This window comes from Zonotrichia albicollis, chromosome 26 (assembly GCF_047830755.1).
Source record: "Zonotrichia albicollis isolate bZonAlb1 chromosome 26, bZonAlb1.hap1, whole genome shotgun sequence".
NCBI lineage: Eukaryota > Metazoa > Chordata > Aves > Passeriformes > Passerellidae > Zonotrichia > Zonotrichia albicollis.
Window position 1 is genome coordinate 3048779 of NC_133844.1, and position 23073 is coordinate 3071851.

The 23073-nt window shown below is 48.4% G+C and overlaps 1 long non-coding RNA gene across 1 annotated transcript; it reads left to right on the forward strand.

Annotated features, from left to right (window-relative positions):
* Window positions 1-17580: 17580 nt before the first annotated feature.
* LOC141731940 (uncharacterized) lies at window positions 17581-22989 on the forward strand. Its single transcript, XR_012583829.1, has 4 exons — window positions 17581-17712; window positions 19415-19490; window positions 19653-19699; window positions 22591-22989. It is a non-coding gene; the product is annotated as an uncharacterized LOC141731940 (long non-coding RNA).
* Window positions 22990-23073: the final 84 nt, after the last annotated feature.

The window sequence follows — 23073 nt, forward strand, 5'->3', positions numbered from 1 at the left end:
GAGAAGACCTTGGAGATCATCAAGTCCAACCTGTGCCCTGACACTGTCTTGTCTCCACTGAGCCTCCTCTTTTCCAGGATAAATAACCCCAGCTCCCTCAGCCTCTCCTCACAGGACTTGTGTTCCAGACTCCTCACCAGCCTTGTTGCCCTTCTCTGGACACCCTCCAGACCCTCCATGGCCTTCCTAAATTGGGGGACCCAGAACTGGACACAGCACTCTACCTGCTGCCCAAGCAGTTCTGAGCACAGGGGAAGAATCCCTGCCCTGCTCCTGCTGGCCACACCATTCCTGATCCAGGCCAGGAGCCACTGGCCTTCTTGGCCAGCTGGGCACACTGCTGGCTCATGTCCAGCCTGCTGTCCACCAGGTCCCTTTCTGCCTGGCTGCTCACCAGCCACTCTGTCCCCAGCCTGTAGTGCTGCAGTGGTTGTTGTGGCCAAAGTGCAGATCCCAGCACTTGGACTTATAAAACCTCACCTTGTTGTGTTTGGCCCCTGCATCTATCCTGTCCAGGAGCCCTGCTCCCAGCATGAGCCCACTTGCTGCCCCTGTGTGCTTCCAGTTTCCTGGTCACTTCCCCTTACTCCTGGCAGGATCCCTCTTCTTCCCAGTACGAGCCCAGGCACTCCCAGTCATTCCCTGTTACATGCAATTTGTCCCCAACATGATCCCAGTTGCTCCCACTTTCATCCAGTGTGTTCCCAGTTCTACCAGTTGCTGCTAGTATAGTCCCAGTAACTCCCAGTATGATGCCGGTCTCTCCCAGCAGGGCCCCAGTCACTCACACTTGCTCCCAGTTGCCCCCAGCATGGCCCCACTTCCCCCAGCACATTCCCAGTGGCTCCCAGTGTGGTACCAGTCACCACCTGCATGGTCTCAGGCACTCCCAGCGTATCCCAGTTGTCCTGAACATTCTTGTAGTCATTGCCAGGCACTCCCAGTTACCTCAGCATGGTTCAGCTGCCCCCAGTTTTATCCCAGTCACTGCCAGGACATCCCAGTTGTCACTAGCATGCATCCTGTCATTCCCAGTTGCTCCCAGCATGGGCCTGGTAGCTCCCGTTAACCCCCAGTCAGGGTCCATTGACACCCACTATAATCCCAGTATGATCCCAGTCACTCCCAGTATGATGCCAGTGGCCCCATTGTGATCCCAGTTGCTCCCTGTCAATGCCAGCAGGACCCCAGTAGCCTCCAGTGTGATCCTCATGATTCCCAGTCTCTCCCAGTATATCCCAGTCACCCCCAGCATGCTCCCAGTCATTCCCACTTCCTCCCAGTTGCTTTCAGCCTGATTCCAGTTGCTCACAGCCACTCCCAGTGAATCCCAGTATGATTCCAGTCACCTGCAGTGTGATTCCAGTCTCAGCCAGCATGGATCCAGCTGCTCCCACTGTGATCCCAGTATGATCCCAGTTGCTGCCTGAATAGTCCCAGTTGTTCCCAGTTCCTGCCAGTAGGATCCCAGTTTTCCCTAGAATAGTCCCAGTCCCTCTCAATATGGTCCCACTCACTCCCAGTTGCACCCAGCATGGTCTCAGCTGTTCCCAGTGGGGTTCCAGTCCCCCCAGTATGGTTACAGACACTCCCAGTATATCCCAATATGCCCAGTAAGGTTCTGGTTAGCTCAGAATGATCCCCATCTTTCCCAGTTCCTCCCAGTTGCCTCCAGCATGATCTCAGTTTTGGCAGTTGCCTGAAGTAAGGTCCCAGTTGTTCCAAATATGATCCCAGATGTGGTGCCAGTCCCCTCAGCATGGTTCCAGTACCTTCCAGTTGATCCCAGTTGCTCCCAATCTGCCATATTTTCCTCCCACCATAGGCCCAGTAGCTCCCAGTAACCCCCATCAGGATCCATTCTTATCTGCTGTAGTCCCAGTGGCTCCCAGGATGATCCCAGTTGCACCCAGTCACTCTCAGTATGGTTACAACCACCCCCAGTATGATCCCAGTCACTTGTAGATCCTCCCAGTATGATTCCAGTCATGCTCAGGGTGACTCCCTGTCACTCCCAGTGTGGGCCCAGTTGCTCCCAGTCACCTCCAGCATAGTTCCAGTCATAGCCAGCATCTTTCCAGTCACTCCCAGTTCCAGTATAAACCCAGTCACTCTCAGATAATCCCAATACTATTCCAGTCACTCCCAGTATGATCCCAGTCAGTTCCAGGATGACCCCAGCATGGGCACAGCTGCTCTCATTATCATACAGTGTGGTTCCAGTTGCTCCCATCTACCCCAGTGTGGTTTCAGTCTCTCCCAGTGTATCCCAGTTGCCCCCAGTATACTCCCAGTCAGTCCCAGTTGTCCTCAGTTGCTTCCAGCCTGATGCCAGTTACTCACAGCCACTCCCAGTCACCCTCAGTGCAGTCTCAGTTTCTCCAAGTAAGATCCAGTATGATCCCAGTCAATCCCAGTATGGGCCCAGCCTCTTCCACTGTGATCCCAGTAGGATCCCAGGGGCCCCCAGCATGGTTCCAGTTGCTCCATGTTCCTCCCAGTGTGATCCTATTTGCCCCCACTATAGTCCCAGTCACTCCTCATATGATCCCAGTTCCTCCCAGCATGGTGCAAGTCATGCCCAGTTGCCCTCAGTGTAGACCCAGTCACTCCCACTCACTCACAGTTTCTCCCAGTTTGTGGTCCCAGTTCTCCCCAGCACAGTTCCCATTGTTCCCAGTGTGTTCCCAGTCATTCCCAGTGTGGTTACAGACACTCCCGGTATACCCCAGGTGCCCTCAGCATGTCTGTGGTCATTCCCAGACACTCCCAGTGATCCCAGTAAGGTGCTTGTTACTCCGGTACGATCCCAGTCACACCCAGTATATCCTAGTTGCCTCCATCATGCATCCAGTCATTCCCAGTTCCTCCAGTGTCGACGGAAGGAGACCAGGACATCAGGTTGATCATCACAGGCCCAATTTTATTGATCAGCACAGCGGGTTAAATACAGTTCGTAATTAACTTCATGCATATTGCAAAAGTTGAGCTCAGGATTGGTTAGTTACATATCAGCAGTTACACCTACTTTTACATTCCTATGGTCCTACTTTTGATACTTTCTACATATTCTTAGGAGATATTCAGGACTAATCTCTACTCCCTTTCTCCATGTTGCAGCAAGGCCACTGATTGCAAGCTGCTGACATCTCCTTTCAGCTTGCTGACTGCTGATTTCTCAGCTTGACCAGTGGCAATATGTCAGCATGGCCTTTCTCAGCTAACCAACTATTAATAAAGCTCTCCACATTAAAGCTCTCCACATTTCCCCCGTTTTCTTCTTGTGCAAGGAAATTAGCTTGCCAGGTTTTTGCTATTGTACGGCTGACCATGTTTTGAATGCAATTAAAAACACAAGGCAAAATCAGCAAAAACAGTAAAATTACACCTAGCAGTCCTATAGCATAGATCACAAGGTTTCTTAGCCACGGTTCAAGTCCTAAGCTTTCAAGCCATTCGTCAATTCCTAAACCTTCTTCTTCTTTCAGATTGTGAAGTCCCTGTTGTAGTTCTTTTATCTTACTGTGAATGGACACCGAATGGTCAGACAGATTCATGCAACACATTCCTTCAAATTCTTCACATCCATGTCCTTGTGCTAAAAGCAAAAAATCTATGGCAGCTCTATTTTGCAAAACAGCATGGTTAACACTCTGCACATCTGTGGTTAGCATGTCTAGGATTTGTGATGTCTTGTTCAGTTCACTCTTTGCCCAGCACCCTAATTGTTTTGCTAAATTCATAGCCTTATTGGCAGATCCTCCCGGCAAGATAGTTGAAACAACTACTTGTTTGAATGTGCCCCAAAATTGTGGATCTCCTATCGAGCTGCAGTCTAAGTCATGTATGCTACGTCTCTTTCTGTTTGAATTTTGACTCAGCTGCATTAGCAAGGACACATGAGGATGAAACAATGACAGTTTACCCAAATAACAGGGTCCACCCTGTGGTCTAGCTGGTATGCCATTCTACGCTCTGTCTCTGCAAATTAAAAATATTCCCGTGGGTAATTTCATTGGTGCAGTGATTTTTGTGCTGTTACATTTACTGTAATGCTGCAGAGAGATTTCACTCACATTCAGGAATGAATCTAGGGTGGCCCATGTTTCTTTTGGTCGGTTTGAAGACTTAAAGCTAAACCATCCACCAGCTGTAGTGTTAGACAAACTGGCGTTTGTACTGCCAAAAAGCTCCAATTCCTCAGGAGGAGAGTGCAAAGCACAGAATACGCTGCATTTCTTTCCCGTAGAGCTTTCCTTAATTGTACCAACAACTCATACAATCGTTTATTATTCACTTCCTTAATTGCTGCTTCCTCTATTCGTTTGGCTACTCCTGCAACATACATAGAGTCTGTAACCACATTTAAAGGTCCCTGTAAGTTGGATACTGCCCATACTACTGCCAACAATTCCAAAGTTTGTAAACTATCCACAGGGTCTGCTGTGATGATTTGATGTTTCCATTGTCCTTTTTCTTGCCAAGTGACAGCAGCACGCCTTGACTTCTTTCCTGCATCTGTAAAGGCTGTAATAGCTCCTTCTATAGGGCGTTCTTCTCTCAAGGGTCGAGTAATCCAGTTCCATTCTGTCATCCATTGCAAAACTCTAGGCACTAATTTGCTGGTATCCACTTTTGCAGATGATGTCAATAATGCTTCCTGTAAATCCTTTGAGTTAATCAGGTACCAGTCCAAGGTTTCTTTTTCCATAGGCAGTCTAATGGTAGCAGGTTCTCTACTATCCACTTCAAGAATTCTGAGATGCCTCTTTTTGATTAATGCAGCTAATTGTTCAATTTTTGAACATATTGTTTTCTTATGCTGTAATGGTGGAGACAACCATTCCAACACCTGTATCTCCCCCGTTTTCTCCTGTTGTTGAGAGAGAGCAATAAGCAGGTGGCAAGGGCTATTCCAGATAGTAAGGTCAATAGGGTGGTCGAGTTGTCGACGAGACACGTACTCTTGTTGTACACAGTCACTGATTTGATTTATTAGAGTCTATCTTAAATATTTCTAGGGCTTTGTAGTTTGAATTTTCTCTGAAGCAATATCAAGTGAATATGAAGCAAGAGTATTTCTAATAATGTCAATCTGCAAAGAGGAAAATGGTTGTTGCTGTGCAAACAAGATCATGAGCATGTATAAGGTTATTTCTTTTTAGAGGCTATTGTTTAATTATTACTGGTGTATTTGTTTTTTAGGTGAGTGGAATGGGGAAAGTTTAAGCAATGGCAATTACTTCAAAGGGTGCTGATTAGTTAACACTACTCTTAGTTGTGTTAAAATGTCTCTTTTAATTAGGCAGGAGACTGTAGGAGGCAGTTGCACAATTGAAAACACAGCAGATATTTGTTGATTTTCAATGGACACAGACAAAGAAGGCGACTTGCATGTCAATGTAAATCTTTTTACTCCTGTGAGCATGTTTGCTGATGGGAATAGAGGCCAATGCTGTGGCCATGCCTCTGGAGAAATAATGTTGGTATCTGCTCTTGTATCTAATAATCTATAAAGGGTTATGCTTTGATGCTCATAAGTAACTGTGACTTTTTGCTTTGGTCTGTTTTGTAAATCTACAGTTAAAAGTGTAACACCAGTGGAGCTAAAACTCTTTTCATCTCGTGCTTGTTCAGTAAATGGTTGTATTCCAGAGGTCATTTGTGATAGTGGTATTAATTGTGCAATACGTTGTCTTTTTGTAATTTTAATTGGAGGATAGAGGGTGTAAGCCATGATTTGTATTTTTCTTGTAAAGTCTGCATCAATAACTCTAGGCAAAACAAAAAATCTCAACATAGTTGTAGAAGAGCGTCTTAATAATAATGCTCTACATGTTTGTTCATTTAATATAAGAGGACCCTTTACTCCAGTTGGTATTTGCTCTCTGTTGTTGCGGGTTGCAGACAAGAGGTGGCTGCGATGTCGCGGTAGCTGGTGCTGGTGTCTCTGATGTCACGGCAGCTACTTGTGTCTGGGCGCGGCCCCCGTGAAACGCGCTCTGCTGACAGTTTCTCGACCGCCGTCTACAAGCTGTGGTGTTGTGGGAGCTGGATCGGCAGTGAGCCACTTCGGAGAGGAGCAAGAGCAGCTAACACTTGATTCTGAGCAGCTAACACTTGATTCTGATTAGACTCTGCTTGCTTTTGTAACTTCAATCTTAACTCTTTTATAGCATCTACTAGAAATGCCTGCGAAGCAGTTGGTATTAATGCCATTCGCTCTAATGTTTTTTCAATGGTTTAATTTGCTCTCAAAGTAGATAATACTCTTTGGGTTGCTGGATTACTATTTTGAAGGATACACTGCTTCAATATCGCTCTCTTAAAGTAGTCTGCTACACTGGCCCGGTCTATAGCAGCAGCTGCTTTATCGATAAAATTTCTAAATGATTTTTCTCTACCTTGCTTAATACTCATATAAATTGGTAATCTCTCTGGCTCTTTAACCATATCTATCGCTGTACGTACCAATCTCATAGTTTCTCTAAGCTTATCTAGTCTTAATATCATCTGTGCTTCTGTACGCAGAAATGCTCCTAATCTCATAAGTTCATTCACTGTCACTCCATGCAATGGATCTCCCGGAGCCCGTTGTACAGCAACTGACTCATTTACTAATGCTTGCCAATGTGCATTAAACAATAATTGTTGATGCTGAGTAAATATTAAACGCACTATCTCTTTTAAGTCATTTGGGCATAAAATCTGAGTGTTAAAGATATAATCTAACATTTGCTTAACTGGTTTACTTTTTACACCAAACTGACTAACTGTAGAACGTAGCTGAGCTAATAACTTCTAATCTAAGGCAGAATATGCTGCCACATTATGCATTAAATTCTCCTGTGTATCATATTGTGGTGTATAAGTAACTGGACATGCAAGACTAGAAGCTATTTTTACGGCTTTACTATCTCTCATTTGCATCACTTCTTTTGCCAAAGCAGACTAAGTTTCTCTCTTTTGTTTAGCTATTTTTTCCCATAGATCACGGTGTGCCCCTGGGATGGGAGCTGGCTCTTTGGAGGTGCTATGCTGCTGGCATTTTAGTGCAGGCGCCGAATTTTCGCTTTGGGAAGGCAGTAAAGCAGAGGCTGGCTCGCGCGGGGGAAGCGACCCCCCCGCTGGAGCTGTCAGTGAAGCTGGGGCCGGCCCGAAAGAAGCCGGCTCACGCGGGGGAAGCGGCCCCCCCGCAGCTGCAACTGGAGTTTGCTCAGGCAGAGCCGGCTCACGCGGGGGAAGGGGCCCCCCCGCTGGAGCTGTAACCGGAGCCGGCCTGCCCGGGGGTAGCGGCGGAGGCAAAGCCGGCGGCGGAGGCAGAGCTGGCTTGCTCCCCCCACCATCCGACCCGCCTGAAGCCGGCAGTGGAGGCAAAGCTGGCTTGCTTTTACCTCCCCCACCCGGCTCGCCTTCCCCCTCAGGCAAGGGAGGGGCAGACGGTTCCGCACTTTCTAAAGGCATGTCCTCAACACCACTATGCTGGGGATTTTTAGGCATAAGTATCTTAGTTACAGAAGGTGCTAAAGGGTCATCCTCACGACTATATCCTATATTCCTCTTATGAGCTTCTGTAGCCCTTTCTGCTGCTTTTCTCTCAGAGACTTGGTGAAGCAATGTATTATACACTACTCGCCATAATTTCTCGAACTTTTTAGCTGATTTATCTCCATCTAACACAGAGTCTATTAACACCTCTCTAAAATTTTTCTACTCTGAAAGCTCATGTACTGTATGTGGGTTAGTAAACATACTTATAGAATGACCATAAGCTAACAACCCCGGTAATTCCTTTTTTAAATTTATCTCTTTTACCCCTCGCTTTTCTAAATATGAAGAGAATAAATCATATGCTGCTTGCCTATCCATACTTATTCAGCGCGCGCTGTTTTGCAGCTCTAGGCTCCGGCGACACGTAGGTGGCTTGAGTCACGGATGTGCTCAAGGGTGCTTTTTATAAATAATCCAGTCTTTGTAAATAATCCGGCACCGTCCCGCTGCTAGGACCCCCACCCAACTTCCGGACCGTGGCGAGTTCCCTTTTTTCTTTGTAATCCGAGAAAAAAGGACAGGGGTTTAACGTTGCCGCATCGTTGCCCGCAGCGTTGCCCGCATTCTCCACCATTTGTCGACGGAAGGAGACCAGGACATCAGGTTGATCATCACAGGCCCAATTTTATTAATCAGCACAGCAAGTTAAATACAGTTCATAATTAACTTCATGCATATTGCAAAAGTTGAACTCAAGATTAGTTAGTTACATATCAGCAGTTACACCTACTTTTACATTCCTATAGTCCTACTTTTAATACTTTCTACATATTCTTAAGAGATATTCAAAACTAATCTCTACTCCCTTTCTCCATGTTGCAACAAAACCACTGATTGCAAGCTGCTGACATCTCCTTTCAGCTTGCTGACTGCTGATTTCTCAGCTTGACCAGTGGCAATATGTCAGCATAGCCTTTCTCAGCTAACCAACTATTAATAAAGCTCTCCACATTAAAGCTCTCCACACTCCAGTTTGCTTGCAGCATCATCCCAGTTTCTCTCAATTGCTCTCAGTAGCCCAAAGTGTGATCCCAGTTGCTCCCTTTCAACACCAATTGGAGCCCAGTTACCTCCATGATGATCCTTGTCACATGCCAGCACTCCCAGTATGGTCCCAGTATAATCCCAGTTATGTCAAATCCCTCCCAGTATGATCCCAGTATAATCCCAGAAACTTCCAATCACTCCCAGTCAGTCCCAGTTGCCTCCAGCTAGATCAAACTCCAGTCAGTCCCAGTATGATCCCATTTGCTCCCAGCATGCTCCCAGTTGCTCCCAGTCCCCCCCAGTATGGGGGATGATGTGCAGGGTGTGTTCCCAGTCACTCTCAGATACTCCCAGTATTAGTCCAGTCCCTCCCAGTATGACCCAAAGATGAGTCCAGTGTGCTCCCAGTCCCTGCCAGTATGAACCAGTTGTGCCCCACATGGTTCCTGTTGCTCCCTTTCCCCCTCACTTTTGTTCCAGTCACTCCCAGTCTCCCCTAGTGTACCCCAGTTCCTTCCAGCATATTCCCAGTCACTCCCAGGTCCTTCTGGCCTGATACCATTTGCTCACACCCACTCCCAGTCAGCCTCAGTGTAGTCAAACTCACAGTGCCAGTATGATCCCAGTCACCGCCAGCATGATCCCAGTATAAGCCCAGTAGCTTCCCATCACCCTCAGCATGCACCCAGTCAATCCCAGTTGTACCTAGTTGCCCCCAGTGTGATCCCAGTTGCTCACAGCTGCTCCTGGTCATCCTCAGAATGATCCCACTCACTTTCAGTATATCCCATTTGCCTCCAGCATGGTCTCAATTACCCTCCTCCCCCTCCTAGTGTGATCCCAGTATGATCCCAGTCTCCCTCAGTGTGATGGCAGTCTGCCCCAGCATGGGCCCAGCTGCTCCCCGTATGATCCCAGTATGATGCCAGAACAAACCAGTCCCTCCCAGTGATGCCACTCCTGGCATCCCTCCAGCCTTCTCTGTGTTTCCCCCGTCCTGGATCTCCCAAGAGGAGCCTCAAGGGCTGGCAGTCCCCAGGCAGGGCCCCCAACAAGCCCCAGTTTGGATGAGCAGCCCCCAGTTTGCCTAATTTGCCTCTCCTTTTGCCTGGGCCGTGTTCCCCCCACCCAGGGTTGTGAGGGTTTGTGTGTGTTGACAAAGCTGTGTGTTACGGAGAGAATTTTGGTGGGTCTTGGGGGAGATGGAAAGGGGTTTTGTGATTTTTGGGGACATTTATGTTGCAGGGAGTGGCGGGGGATGTCCTAGCCAGGAGCTGTGGGGTGGTTTGAGGGGTCCAGGAGTAGCTGTGGGGTTGGGAGGGGGTTTTTGGGTGGTCGTGACCCCCCAGAACCCCAAAGCTGCCACCAGACCCCACTCTACAATATACTTCCCGGGGTCAGGGGCTCCATGTTGGGGTCCATCCTCTTGGTGCTGCAGGAGAAGGTGAGGGGGTTCCCCAGGGACTGTGTGTGTCCCCCCCAGAGCATGTGTGATCCCCCCATCCCAGTGTCACCCCCTTGTCCCTCCCCACAGGGCTCCTGCCCCAGGTCCTGCTCCCCCAGAGGGAATTTGGGGAGGGGCCCCAGGGAGTGCACAGCCCCCACCAGGGGATGACGCCAGCCCAGCCCCTTTGTTCAGCAACAGGCTGGGCTCGGAGCTGCAGGAGGAAGAGGCCGATGGGAAGCAGATCCTGCAGCTGGGACAGTGCAAGGGTCAGGGCAAGGTCCCAGCCTGCACATCTGGCTCAGGTGTGACCCTGCCCCAGCAAGGGAGCGGGACATTCCCATCCCCACGGATAAGGGCTGGGAGCAGCACTTGGACCACAGACATGGAAATACTGGGAGTGACTGGGAGCACACTGAGGCCTACTGGGAACAACTGAGAATGATGGGTGCATGCTGGGGGAAACTCGGGTGACTGGGAATGAGTGAGGTCATCCTGGGGGCAACTGGAACTATGCTGGGACAACTGGGGTGATTGGGAATGAGCATGCTGGGGGCAACTGTGATATACTGGTAGTGTCTGGAACGATACTGGATGGGACAACACTGGGAACAGCTGGGACCATGTTGAGGGGGAAACTGGGAGCAACTGGGAGTAACTGTGTCTATACTGGGGGTGACTGAGATCTTACTGGCAGTGACTGGGACTATACTGGGGCAAGTGGGTGCAACTGGGATCATACTGGGAGGAATATGGGAGCAACTGGAACCATGGTGGAGGCAACTGGGACAATACAGATGGGGACTAGAATCCCACTGGGCGTGAGTAGGAGAATGCTGAGGGCAGTTTACACCATGTTGGGAACTCCTGGGATACACTGGGAGCAACTGGAACCGCACTGAGACTGACTGGAACCATGCTGGAATCAACTGGGAGGAAGTGGGAGTGACTGGGAGCATGCTGGGGACAACTGGGATATACTGGGAGAGACTGGGAGCATGCTGGGGACAACTGGGATATACTGGGAGAGACTGGGAGTCACTGGGATCATACTGGGACTGACTGGAACCCCGGCAATGGCCTGGGCTGGGTGATGTGGGGCCTCTTGGAGCACAGGGAGCACTGTGAAACTGCAGGGCCTGATGGAACCAAGTGGACATGGTGACACTCGGGGCCTGCCCTGGCCGTGGGGTGTTTCAGGAGCCCTGGGGTGCCCAGGGCAGCAGAGCAGAGCCCCTGGCTCAGGGGCAGCAGCTCCCTGGGACACCCTGGGCGGGTGGGCAGCAGGGGATGCCCAGGGAGAAGAGGAAGCCAAGGCCCAGTGACCCAAGGGTGGCACTGGCTGAGGGACAGGGCAGGAGAGAGAGGCAACTGCTGAGATTGTGCTGGGGCTGCCCAGCACGGAGCCAAGGTTGTGTGAAATCACAGGGGACTGTGCAACATCACAGGGATCTGTGTTACATCACAGGGGCTGTGTGAGATCACTGGGGAGGTCACTCTGCCCCGGCCACCCTCACAGCTCCCCCCAGAGCAGTCCAACCCTGCTCGTGCACAGCAGGGTCCCCTGTCCCCCCGGGTCCCCCCATCCCCAGCCCCACAGCCTGAACCCCAGAGGATGTTCCACGAGATCGACCCCAGAGCCTGACACGGGGACGGGGGGCCGGGGCCCTGGGGGTGGCACAGGGGGACAGGGACCCCCCGGCAGTGTCCCCGTGTCCCCCAGGGCCAGAGCCTGGGCCAGAGCTCCTTCACCCTGCTACCAACAAGGCCTTGAGAGCGCTGAAAAAATCCCCAGCAAGGGATCAGCAAAAACCAGGTTTAATATTAAGGGACAACACCACAGAGTTCCTTGGCAAGAGTCACTCTGCTCCTGACTGGACACTTCAGGAACACCAAGGAAACAAAGCAACAACAAAACCAAATCAAATCCAGGCAATTAAACCAGAAATGAACTGACAACTGTCCCTGTGTGTGTGTGTGTGTGTGTGTGTGTGCGTGTGACACAAGGGCAGTGAGGGCAAGGATAAAAGGAATATGGCCCAAAAGCTTAACAGAGATAAAACTCAATGGGACTTAAGTTATACCTTAACCTTACCTGATACCTTAAACAGCAGAATTTGCTGTTCTTCTTCACAAAAGAACAGCATTTAACAGTATTTAACCACACTTATAACCTATGACTTAGCAATTTAAAAGAGAAATAGCACCAATATTTAACTTAGCTTATAACTTCTAAGAAGCATAATATCTTAACAAAATACCAGCTCTTAGCAGCATTTAACTTCACTTAGACCTTGTGAAGATCTAAGGACTTTTAAATTTACCTACAGGCCTAGCTGACTCGGCTATCCAAGGCACTCCAAGCCCCTCAGAGAGCAGCATTTCTGCCACATTTCCCCAGCATAGGCACTCCTGTGTGCACACAGACACAAAGAGTCAGTGCAAGGCACCTGCGAGAAATTCCCCTGAGGGCAGGAAATGCTCCCTGTGGATCCTTTGGCATCTCCCCTTGGAGATGCCCCTTTGGCGGGCAAAGGGTTGAGCCTGGAAGAGTGGGGGGATCAGCCCAGGCTCTGTGGTTGTTCAGGATCCCCGAGTGCAGCAAACGGGAGAGTTCCCGGCTGGGAGAGGCCCCACTCAGAGGGACTCGCTGGCCCAGGAGAGCTCCAAGGGCTCCTTTTGGAGCGCTGTTTGCAGGGCCCCAAGAGAGGGGCTTCAGTCCCAGCAATGGCTCATCCTGGCTGCACTTGGCACCAACAGCTTTCTTTGGCAGTGTGAGAACAGGGATGTTGTGCCACTGAGGGAACAAAAACAGTTCTCAGGGCTGCTCCTACAGAAAGCAGGAGCTGGTTGGGCAGCAGCAGTGCCTGGAGCAGACAGTGTTTGTGATGAGCTGCAGAGGAGCTGAGCCCAGGGGCTGTTGGCCAAGGCCAAGCCCCAAGGAGCATTTCTCAGCTGGCAGGGCGGCCTGAGAAGGGGAGGGGGGAATGCAGCAGCACAGGGCCCATGGAACCAAGGGACCATTGTGACACTGTGGGGCCTCATGGAGTCATGGAGACCACTGTGACATTGCTGTGCCTCATGTAACCAAGGGGACTGTACTGGCTCTGTGTGGCTCCATGGAATGTAGGGATCATTGTGACGCTGTGAGGCCCCATCAAACCAAGGGTCCATTGTGACATTACAAGGCCTCATGGAACCATGGAGGACATTAGGACCCTTTGGGATGTCATGGAACCAAGGGGTAATTGTGACACTGCGAGACTCCATGGAACCAAAGGTCCATTGTGACATTGCAAGGCCTCATGGAACCATGCAAAGACAATTATGACACTTTACAGCCTTATGGAACCAAAGGGCCATTGTGACACTGAGGGACACCATGGACTCACAGAGACCATTGTGACACTCAGGGGACTCATGGAATCATGGAGACCATTGTGACACTATCAGGCCCCATGGAATATGCAAAGCATTGTGACACTGTGAGGCCTCATGGAACCAGTGAGACCATTGTGACCCTGGGAGGACCATTGTGATATTGTGGGGCCTCATGAAACCAAGAGGCCTTTGTGACACTGCAGGGCTGCATGGAACCAAAGCTCCAGGGTGACACAGAGTGGCCTCCTGTCATCAATGGTCCATTGCGACACTTCAAACACACAAGATCCAAGAGTTCATTATGACATTGCAGACCTCATGGAACAGAGGAGTCCCATGACATTGTGGGGCCTGGGGAGCCACAGAGACCATTGTGACACTGCAAGGGTTCATGGAATCCTTGGTACCATTGTGACACTGTGGGGCCTTATGACACCTAGGGGCTACTGTGACATTGTGGGACCCCATCGTACCTAGGGGCCAGTGTGACACTGCAGGTCTTCTTGTAATCAAGAGGCCATTGTGACACTGCTGGAACCCATGGAATCAAGTCACCATTACAACACTGCGGGGCCCCATGGATCCAAGGCACCATTGTGACACTATGGCGCCCCATGAAACCAAGGGCACACAGAACAGGTCTGGCTGGTTTGGCCTCCCATGGACTGCCTGACTGGTCCAAGTGACCTTTGTATGTGGAGGGTCACTTCTTATGTGCTGCTGAAACACTGGGGCTCTGTGCTTTCCTTCCCAATGGAAAAGAACTGTCCTTCTGCTCCAGCCACCCATGGCCAGAGTTGGGATTTCACCTCCAAATTTCCTTATATCCAGGGATTCTTCCCATAGGAATATTGTCAGGACAAATCTGGCTGGCAATGGTTTCAGGAGAGTAACCTCCCATCTGTCCCCAAAACACTGGGGAAGGCTCCGTGCTTTCCTCCCTATGAGAAAGAACTGTCCTACTTCTCCAGGCACGCATGGCTGAGATTGGACTTCCACCTCCAGAATTCCCTATATCCAAAGACTGCTCCCAGACAAAAATCTGCCATTCCTGAAAACTCTGGCTGGCCTTGCCTAGTGAGACTCTCACCTGCCTTCCAAACACTGAGGCTCTGTGCTTTGCTTCCTATGGAAAAGAACTGTCCTTCTCAGCCAGGTGCCCATGCCACAATTGGGATTTCACTTCCAGCATTGCCTGTTGTGACAGACTGGAGGAGATTGTTGGCTCTAAACATTTTGTGTGTGGTGGAGGAAGGGGCAGGTCCAGCCTTGTCCTGCCCTGGAACCCCAGCCCTGCCCAGCCCTGCCCTGTAACCCCAATCCCCCCAGAGCCTCTATCCCAGCCCAGCAGTGGCTGCCAGTCCCTGGCACAGCACAGGCAATGCTCCACAGCCACCTCTGGAGCCCCCAGCCCAGTTCCTGAGGGACCAAATGAGCCCAAGTCCCATCTGGGGGAAGGGCCAAGGGAGACCAAGAGGTATTGAAGGCTGGCCACAAGGCAAGCACCCATCTTGACCCTACCTCCTGTTGGAATTTCTATCTGAACACTGCTGGAATCCAGGAGTTGGTAGCTCTGTGTGTGCTTCTCTGTATCTTTTCAGCCAACAAAGCCAAGGGAAGGCACAGCTCCATCAAATGCAAAAGTCATCCCTCTGGTGGATATTAAATCCACTTTCCACAGCACACAGCCTCAGAGCAATGGAAAACACCTTCTGTGCCCAGCACAGATCCCAGTGTCCCCCCAAACCCTCCCTGCCCCAATTCTGCCCAGATTTGCTCTTTGCACACACGAGTCACAGGCTGAAGTCAGGAACTCCCTCCATGCCCAGAGGGAAGAAAAGAGGGAAAGGAGATGAAGAGCTCTCCTGTGCAGAGCCAAGGTCCAAGTGCTCTGGGATGTCCCAGCAGCATCTGACATGTCCACCATCCCCCAGAGATTTCCATACAGCAACAGTCTTAGACAAAGACAAAAGAAAAGGCAATTCTGTGAGATATAAACACAATTAAGATGTTGACTAATATGATATTTATTTGAGCTTCAGAAAGATTGGGCAATTCTCTGAAGCTCAAAGCATGAAACCAGTCAGCTGAAGGGCACTTGAATGACCAGAAAGCATTGGGAGGAGTGTTGGGGGGTTTTTGCAGGACAATGGACATATGCAACATATGCACAATCCAGCCTTCATAGAAACTGAGTAAGGTCACCATGCCCTTGAAGGACACAAAAGAAGAAGAACACGCTTAGCAGCAGATGGTTCAGGATGCAAAGGCAGACAAGAAAACCTGCAGCAAGATGCATGAAGAAGAAAGATAACTAAAATTACCTGAAATATTAAAATGCGTGTGTAAAAAGGATTTAAACAATCACGTGTTAGCTTGAAGTGTGAACAATAGAGAACAGTATAAAAATGGCTTGCTTTTTGTAATAAATTGGCTTGATCATATTGATCATGGTGTGATGTCCCATTAATGATCCTCCGCACCTAGGGACCAGAAATGCATGCAAGCCTCCACCCCAAGAGATATTATGAATTCAGAAAACATGGCCATTAACTGCTTTATAACAACACAGAGTAATGGCAACCAAAATGCTGTCAGACCAGGGTTTTTTCCACTCTCTCTCAAGCCCCACATATTGGGCACCAAATTTTGTCCTGGTTTAGGGCAAATTTGGGAGAAAACCTCCAAAGGGGCTCCTCCAGAAAGCAAACCCACATGGCCTCTCCCCCCAGCCAGGAAGGGAGGATTCCTTGGAGAGAAGTGGAAAGAACCTGTTTATTTAAGAGGTAAAACATCCCCCAACACACAAAATGAACAATACCAGGTGACAACACTCTTTCACCACTCTGAAAAAGATGACAAATTCAGAAAGTCTCTCTTGGGAGTGGTCACTCTGTTATCAGTCCCTCTGGTGCTGGGGCAGCTGCTGCAGCCACAAGGTGCAAACTCTCAGTGTTCCCAGGTCCCAGTCCAGAGCAGGTTTGAGTGGTTCCAAAAAAGGGAAAGGAAAACAGTCCAGGGAAAAATTCAGACTGCTTAGCTAAACTAACTAATGAGCAGAAACAAAAGCAAGAGCAAAGCAAAAAGCCAAGTAAAAAGCAAAAGCAGCACCATGTACTGCCCTGTCTCTGTGTCCTGCCAGCCATGGGGGAGCGGCTGATAGCAAAACCAAAACAAAACTTTGCTCTTCAGAGCCAGTCTTGAAGGCACAGAACATAATATCCAGCATAAACAGAACAGACAGCTGGGGATACAAGCATCCTAATGTCACCCTAGGACAGCACAGTTATTCCAAACTGACCCCCAGCAGCCCCTCCTCAACGATGCCATCTGCTGGGGCTGTGCCAGCTTCAGGAGATGCCTCCAGGGCCTGCATTCCCTGTGTGAAAAATGCATATTGTATGATTGGCTTTTCAGAAATATTAAAATGAATATTGTATGTGTTGTCTTAGATAGTTATGTTGTACTAATTTTTTTAAGTAGTGTGTTAAATCTAGTTTTAGGTTATAACATAATGTTAAAATAGAAACTATGCTACGTAAGATACTTTTATAATTAGAGTATTAATATGTTGGGCAATTTGAATTAGGACAATATGAGATAATAGAAACAAAGAGTTCCAGACATCTGGGTAACTTTTTTCTGCGCAGCATAAGCCTGAAAAAGGACACACATTAACAGAGGATTAACCCTTAAAAACAATAGTCTGTTGCATATTCATACCCCTCATACATGATGCATAAATTCCATTCAAACACAGGATTCTGTCTGATCAGTGTCAGCTTCTTCCTCTGAATCCTGACGGCATCTTCATAGCTGAGCAGGCAGGAAGAAGTTTGTTTCTTCAGATAAGAGAGCAATAAATTCTCTTTCTCTGAAAGATTTAGGTGTCCTGTGGCCGCTATCTCGCTGTGAGTCCTTTCTTTAAATAAAGTATCTCACATAGCATAGTTTTTATTTTTACATTATGTTATACCCTAAAACTAGATTTAACACAGTACTCAAGAAAATTAATACAGCATAACTTTCGGACACAACACATATAATATTCATTTTAATATTTGCGAAAAGGCAGTCATAAAACACTGGTCATAAAGCATTTTTCCCACGGGAGGACTGGGCTCCCGCAGTTATTCCCTGTGCAGGCGGGACCCCCCCTTCCCCTCAGAGCTCTCCCGCGCTGAGGGGCCGCTGCCGCTTCCCGCCCTTCGCGCCCGCCCTCAGCGGCCGCCGGGAGCTGGGGCCGCCCCGCCCGCCCTTTTATCGGAGCCATGGAGAAGGAAAACCGCTTTAAATTGTTCATGCCGCCGCGCCTGAGCGCTGGGCAAGTGTCTGCGGGCAGATCCCAGGTGAGCGCTCGGCCGCGGGGCCGCTGAGGGCGGCCCATACCACACACCCTCCCCCCCGGCCGCCCCCTCGGGCTGTGCTGCTCTGGAGGCCGCGGCTGAGGAGGGGACGGGGGGAAAGCGCAGGGCCCTTCCCCGGGGACACGGGGACAGTGCTGGGCCCGGGGAGTGCCCCGGCAGAGCCCCGAGCTGGAGCGCACACACACCTGCCCCTTGCCCCGGGCTGGAACGCGCACACACCTGCCCCTTGCCCCCAAAGAGCCCCGGGCTGGAGCACACACACACCTGCCCCTGCATAGGCCGTGACGGCTCCTGCACTGGACTAATTTCTGTGCGTATGCCTAGAGTCGCACATGCACAGACATCTTTGGTTTGAATTTCAAAGACTTTTGTTGTTGTGTTCTCTCAAAACTGAAGGGAATCATCTTCTGGAGCATCCGCTCTGTGTTGTAAGTCCGCATTTGCTGTGGATAATTCAGCCCAGAGAGCGAGCTGGGCTCCATCGCTGGCCGGGCTCTGTGTACAAATCACTAACAGGATGGGGCTGCTGAGGAACTGCCTTGAGCTGTTTTATTTTCCAGCATCAGTCTCATTATGTGGTTATGACAATGGGAAGATGCCAGCAGCTCACATCCCAGGCAGCAGACAAAGAACTTAATGTGACAACTTACTTCAAAAGTTTTTTGACCAATTACACAAAGCAAAAGCATATTGACAGCAGTTCTATCCAACCACTATAAGCACAGGTACCTTTGGTTAAAACTATGCTTGCCTTTTTTGAATACAATACCTGTTTGTAAGCCTTGAAACACAATGCACAGAGCTCCATTATTAAGCTTAGAACTTCCTAATACCTTGCTAGATAAACTTTTCTGTAGCTTAGGGAGTTATTCCAGCCAAGCATTAATACACAGACCACTGTTCTATTTGTCCTTACTTTTCTAATTTTTGCATAATTTTTCTGCTGACCTATCTCATGGCTGCTGCTTGGCTCTGATCACAGTTCTGCTGTCTCTGAGGCCTGCCTTTTGCAGCTTCCCCAAAACTCTCTGATTTTATGGATTCCCACAGGCCCCACTCAGATGCTCGCACTGGCATTGGTGTCTTGGTCTCACCAGATGAGGTGTGCAGTGAAAATGTTCTGTCCCCACACTGAGTTATGAGAATTCAACAAGTTATTTTTTCATGTCGAAGCTCCTTATGAAATATGTTGAGATTCAAACAGGATATTCTGACATCAGATGAGTTAGCTGTTTACAGGATGAACTTCTGTGACTTCAAAAACTTGTAAAAGGGTATTTTCATATTGAAACATAATCAGATATGGTTTAGAAGTGCCCTTGGAAGTAAAGCAAAAAAGAAATATCAACTACTGAAGTCTTTAGAAAAGTAATTTTTCTCCTTGAGTCCTTTGCCATGCACCAGTGCCCAGACAGGCAGGAACTACTGAGTTCCCTGCGTTGAATGCTCCCCTTTGGCCACAGTCTATAAATCAAACTGCAGGACACCAACGGTTTGATCAACCACTGGGAAGTAAGAAGTGAGCTCCAAAGCCATTACCAATACCTTGGTACCCAAAATTGTAGGCAGCTGTTTAATTAATGACACATTCTATTTTCACATTCATCTGTAGGGATTTTTTCTGGCTTTTATAATTCTCCTTTGCAAATCTACTCTTAAGGAACTAATTTTTAAATTTGTGCAGGGTATTAACAGATGCTCGGATGATGAATTTAAGCTGCCATTCGATGTGTCGAGCCGTGGCGAAATCACTGCTTCAGGTACGATTGGAATATTTGCCATGCACCTTCTTTAGATTTTTATATATTGTCAAGTTTTAATTTTCATGAGTAGTCTCACAGTTTCATGTCTGTAACTGTTAAATACAGTATCCCTGTTACTTTTTTTAGAAATACATTGATCAAAATCTCTTCATGTTTCAGATACAATTTCACAGCAAGTGAAACTTTGCTCTGAAGTAGATGAAGAGGTCAGCTAAGTATCAACTCTGCACATCTAATTCCTTGGGGTCTTTTGAATTTGTTCCCAAACAGTGCCTAAAGCATTATTCAGTAGATATTTCAGGGCTAAAGGAAGTAGTCAGAAGGGAATGATGTTTTCTGTCTCCTGTTTAAAGCTGAATCACTTAGAGGAGATGCTTGTGATTTAGTGAACATGCCTGGAAATTAATCTTTAAAAATTAAGGTGATTGAAATATTGTTGTTGTTTTTTCTTTTTTTGGAGTGTCTGCAAAGTCTATGAGCTTTTATTAGAGTAAGATTTAAACACTTAAGTATCCTTGTGGAACTGGTTCTGAATACTCTGTTGAGGGGCAGAAGGGTTGAAGTCAGAGTATTCTTTGGAAAACTGAAGTGGATTATCCCAATTGCCTTTATTCTGGCTTTATTTTATCTGTAAAACAATGAATTCAGTGGTTTCCTCAAGCACTGGATTCTCTTGACAGTGTCTTTACCAGCACATCTCTGCTTTAGCACAATTCAGTACAGCTCATTTTTTTTTTGCAATAGCTTCTGTACTTTGCAGCTACAAAACACTGTTTGCTACCACAAAATAAAACACATTTATTGTGCTCCCTGTGCTGTTTTTCATATCCCTGACAACTTTTTAGACTTTTTTAATCCTAAGCTATTAAAGTACCATCAGGACTGTATCAAAACTGTGATGCAGCCAAAACAAGGATGGTGTTTGGGGCTGTTGTAAGTGAACCAAAGGGCCCTTAGGGCTCGTGTGTTGCTCTCCCTGCCTCAACCACTGGCCCAGCACTGCTTGTAGGGCACTTTCAAGGTGTTCTAAGGGCACAGGGGTGGTGGTTTTCCTTCCTGCTCCGTGCGTGAGCAGAGAACTGCTGGGACACTTGGATATTTATAAATCCCTGGGTCCAGATGGGATCCATGCCAGGGTGATGAGGGAGCTGGCAGATGAGCTTGCCAAGCCTCTCTCCATCATTTATCAGGAGTTGTGGCTCACTGTGAGGTTCCAGATGATTGGACACTGGCCAGTGTGACACCCATGTACAAAAAAGGTAGGAAGGAGGATCCTGGTAATTCCAGGCCAGTCAGCCTGGCCTCAGTGTCAGGTGAGATAACGGAGCAGTTCACACTGAGTGCTATCACAGAGCACTCACAGCATGGCCAGGCTATCAGACCCAGCCAGCAGGGCTTTACCAAGGGTGGGTCATGTCTGACCAACCTGGGCTCCTTCTGTGAGCAGGTGACTGCCTGGTGCATGCAGGAAAGGCTGTGGGTGTTGTGTATCTGGGCTCCAGCAAGGCCTTTGGCGCTGTGTCCCACAGCACACTCCTGGAGAAGCTGCAGCCATGGCTGGGACAGGAGCACTCTGTGCTGGGCTCAGAACTGGCTGCATGGCCGGGCCGGAGAGTGGGGGTGAATGGTGCTGCACCCAGCTGGCAGCCAGGCACCAGTGCTGTCCCTCAGGGGTCTGTGCTGGGGCCAGTTCTGTTTAATATTTTTATAGACGACATGGGTGAGGGCTTTGAGTCCTTCATGAGTAAATTTGCAGAGGACACTAAGCTGGGAGCTTGTGTTGATCTATTGGAAGGAAGGAGGGCTCTGCAGAGAGACTTAGATCAGTTGGATGGATGGGCAGAGTCCAGCAGCATGAAGTTTAATCAGTCCGAGTGCTGAGTTCCACATTTTGGCCACAAAAATCCCCTACAACTATACGAGCTAGGGGCGGTGTGTCTGGACAGTGCTCAGACAGAAAGGGCCCTGGGGGTGCTGGTGACAGCCGGTTGAACACGAGCCAGCAGTGTGCCCTGGTGGCCAAGAAGGCCAATGGCTCCTGGCCTGGATCAGGAATGGTGTGGCAGCAGGAGCAGGGAGCTCATTCTGCCCCTGCTCATTCTGCTGAGGCTGCACCTTGAGTGCTGTGTCCAGTTCTGGGCCCTCAGCTTAGGAAGGACGTTGAGATGCTGGAGCACATCCAGAGGAGGGCAGCAAGGCTGGTGAGGGGTCTGGAACACAAGCCCTGTGAGGAACGTTTGAAGGAGCTGGGTATGTTCAGCCTGGAGAAGAGGAGGCTCAGGGGTGACCTTATTGCTCTCTACGGCTTCCTGCAGGGAGGTTGGAGCCAGGTGGGGTCGGTCTCTTCCACTGGGCAGCACTGACAGAACCAGAGGACGGAGTCTCAAGCTACAGCAGGGAAGGGATAGGTTGGATATTAGGGAAAAAAAATTCACTAAAAGAATAATGAAGCACTGGAATGCTCTTCCCAGGGAGGTGGTAGAATCTCCATCTCTGGATGTGTTTAAAAAAGCCTGGACATGGCACTTGGTGCTGTAGTTGAGGTGTCAGGGCATAGGTTGGACTCTATGATCTGAGAGGTCTCTTCCAGCCTCATTATTCTGTGATTCTGTGATTCTGTGTGTGTTCATGGCAATATCACAGGTACTCCTGGGCAAAGTCTCTGAAGCTGCTTTTACTTAACTCAGCAGTGTCTGTCAGAAGGAGAGGACAGAAATGGGGTGAAGAACCTGCTAGAAGGAAATTTGGCTTCACTGATAATTCTGGCAAAACTTTTATTGATTTTGGTGGACTGCAGTTATCCATGTCTTTAAGCCCATCTATTTGGTGATGTCTGAAGGGGGTTTGGGATATTTCATTGTATTTGTTTCTCCTGTGTGCTCGGTAATGCCTTTTGATACATACACAGAGGATGCACAAAGATTGAAACTTGGGCTCCTGATCATATATATAAGCTTATATCACCATCTGTGGAAAAAATATTACTCTTGTGATGTTTCTAAGAGATAAATACATTATCTACAACAGTATTAATTAGATATTATATACTATTAATTAGATAGTATTTGAGATTAACTTGTGGAACCTGTTTTAATAGAATCCAGAAACAACGAATGAATTGTTCTCAAAACTCTACAAAGAGGCTGAGAAGATCAAGCAGTGGAAACTGACTGTGGAAACTGAACTAAACCATAAAGAAAGAAAACTCCAAGAGAACAGAAAGATTATTGAAGCACAGAATAAAGCCATTCAAGAACTGCAGGCCAGTATTGTATAGTGTACATTGAATAGATGAAGTTCAGTGCTTCCTGATTCAGTATGACACTATTATTGATACAATTAAATATTAAAGACTCTTGCAGTTTGGTTTGTGCCTTGAGAAAATGACTATTTTGAGAAGGTGCAGGCACCTGTCCTGTGTGAGGGTGTGTATGAAGAATATACCTGTAAGTGTCTCATTTGCTGGTAAATTATTGTTCATTAATTATTGCATCTTTCATGCAAAAGATGACTCAGCATGTAATTCCAGATAAAACAGACTTCTGTCTACTGATGCCCCAAATGACTATTTAATGAGGGA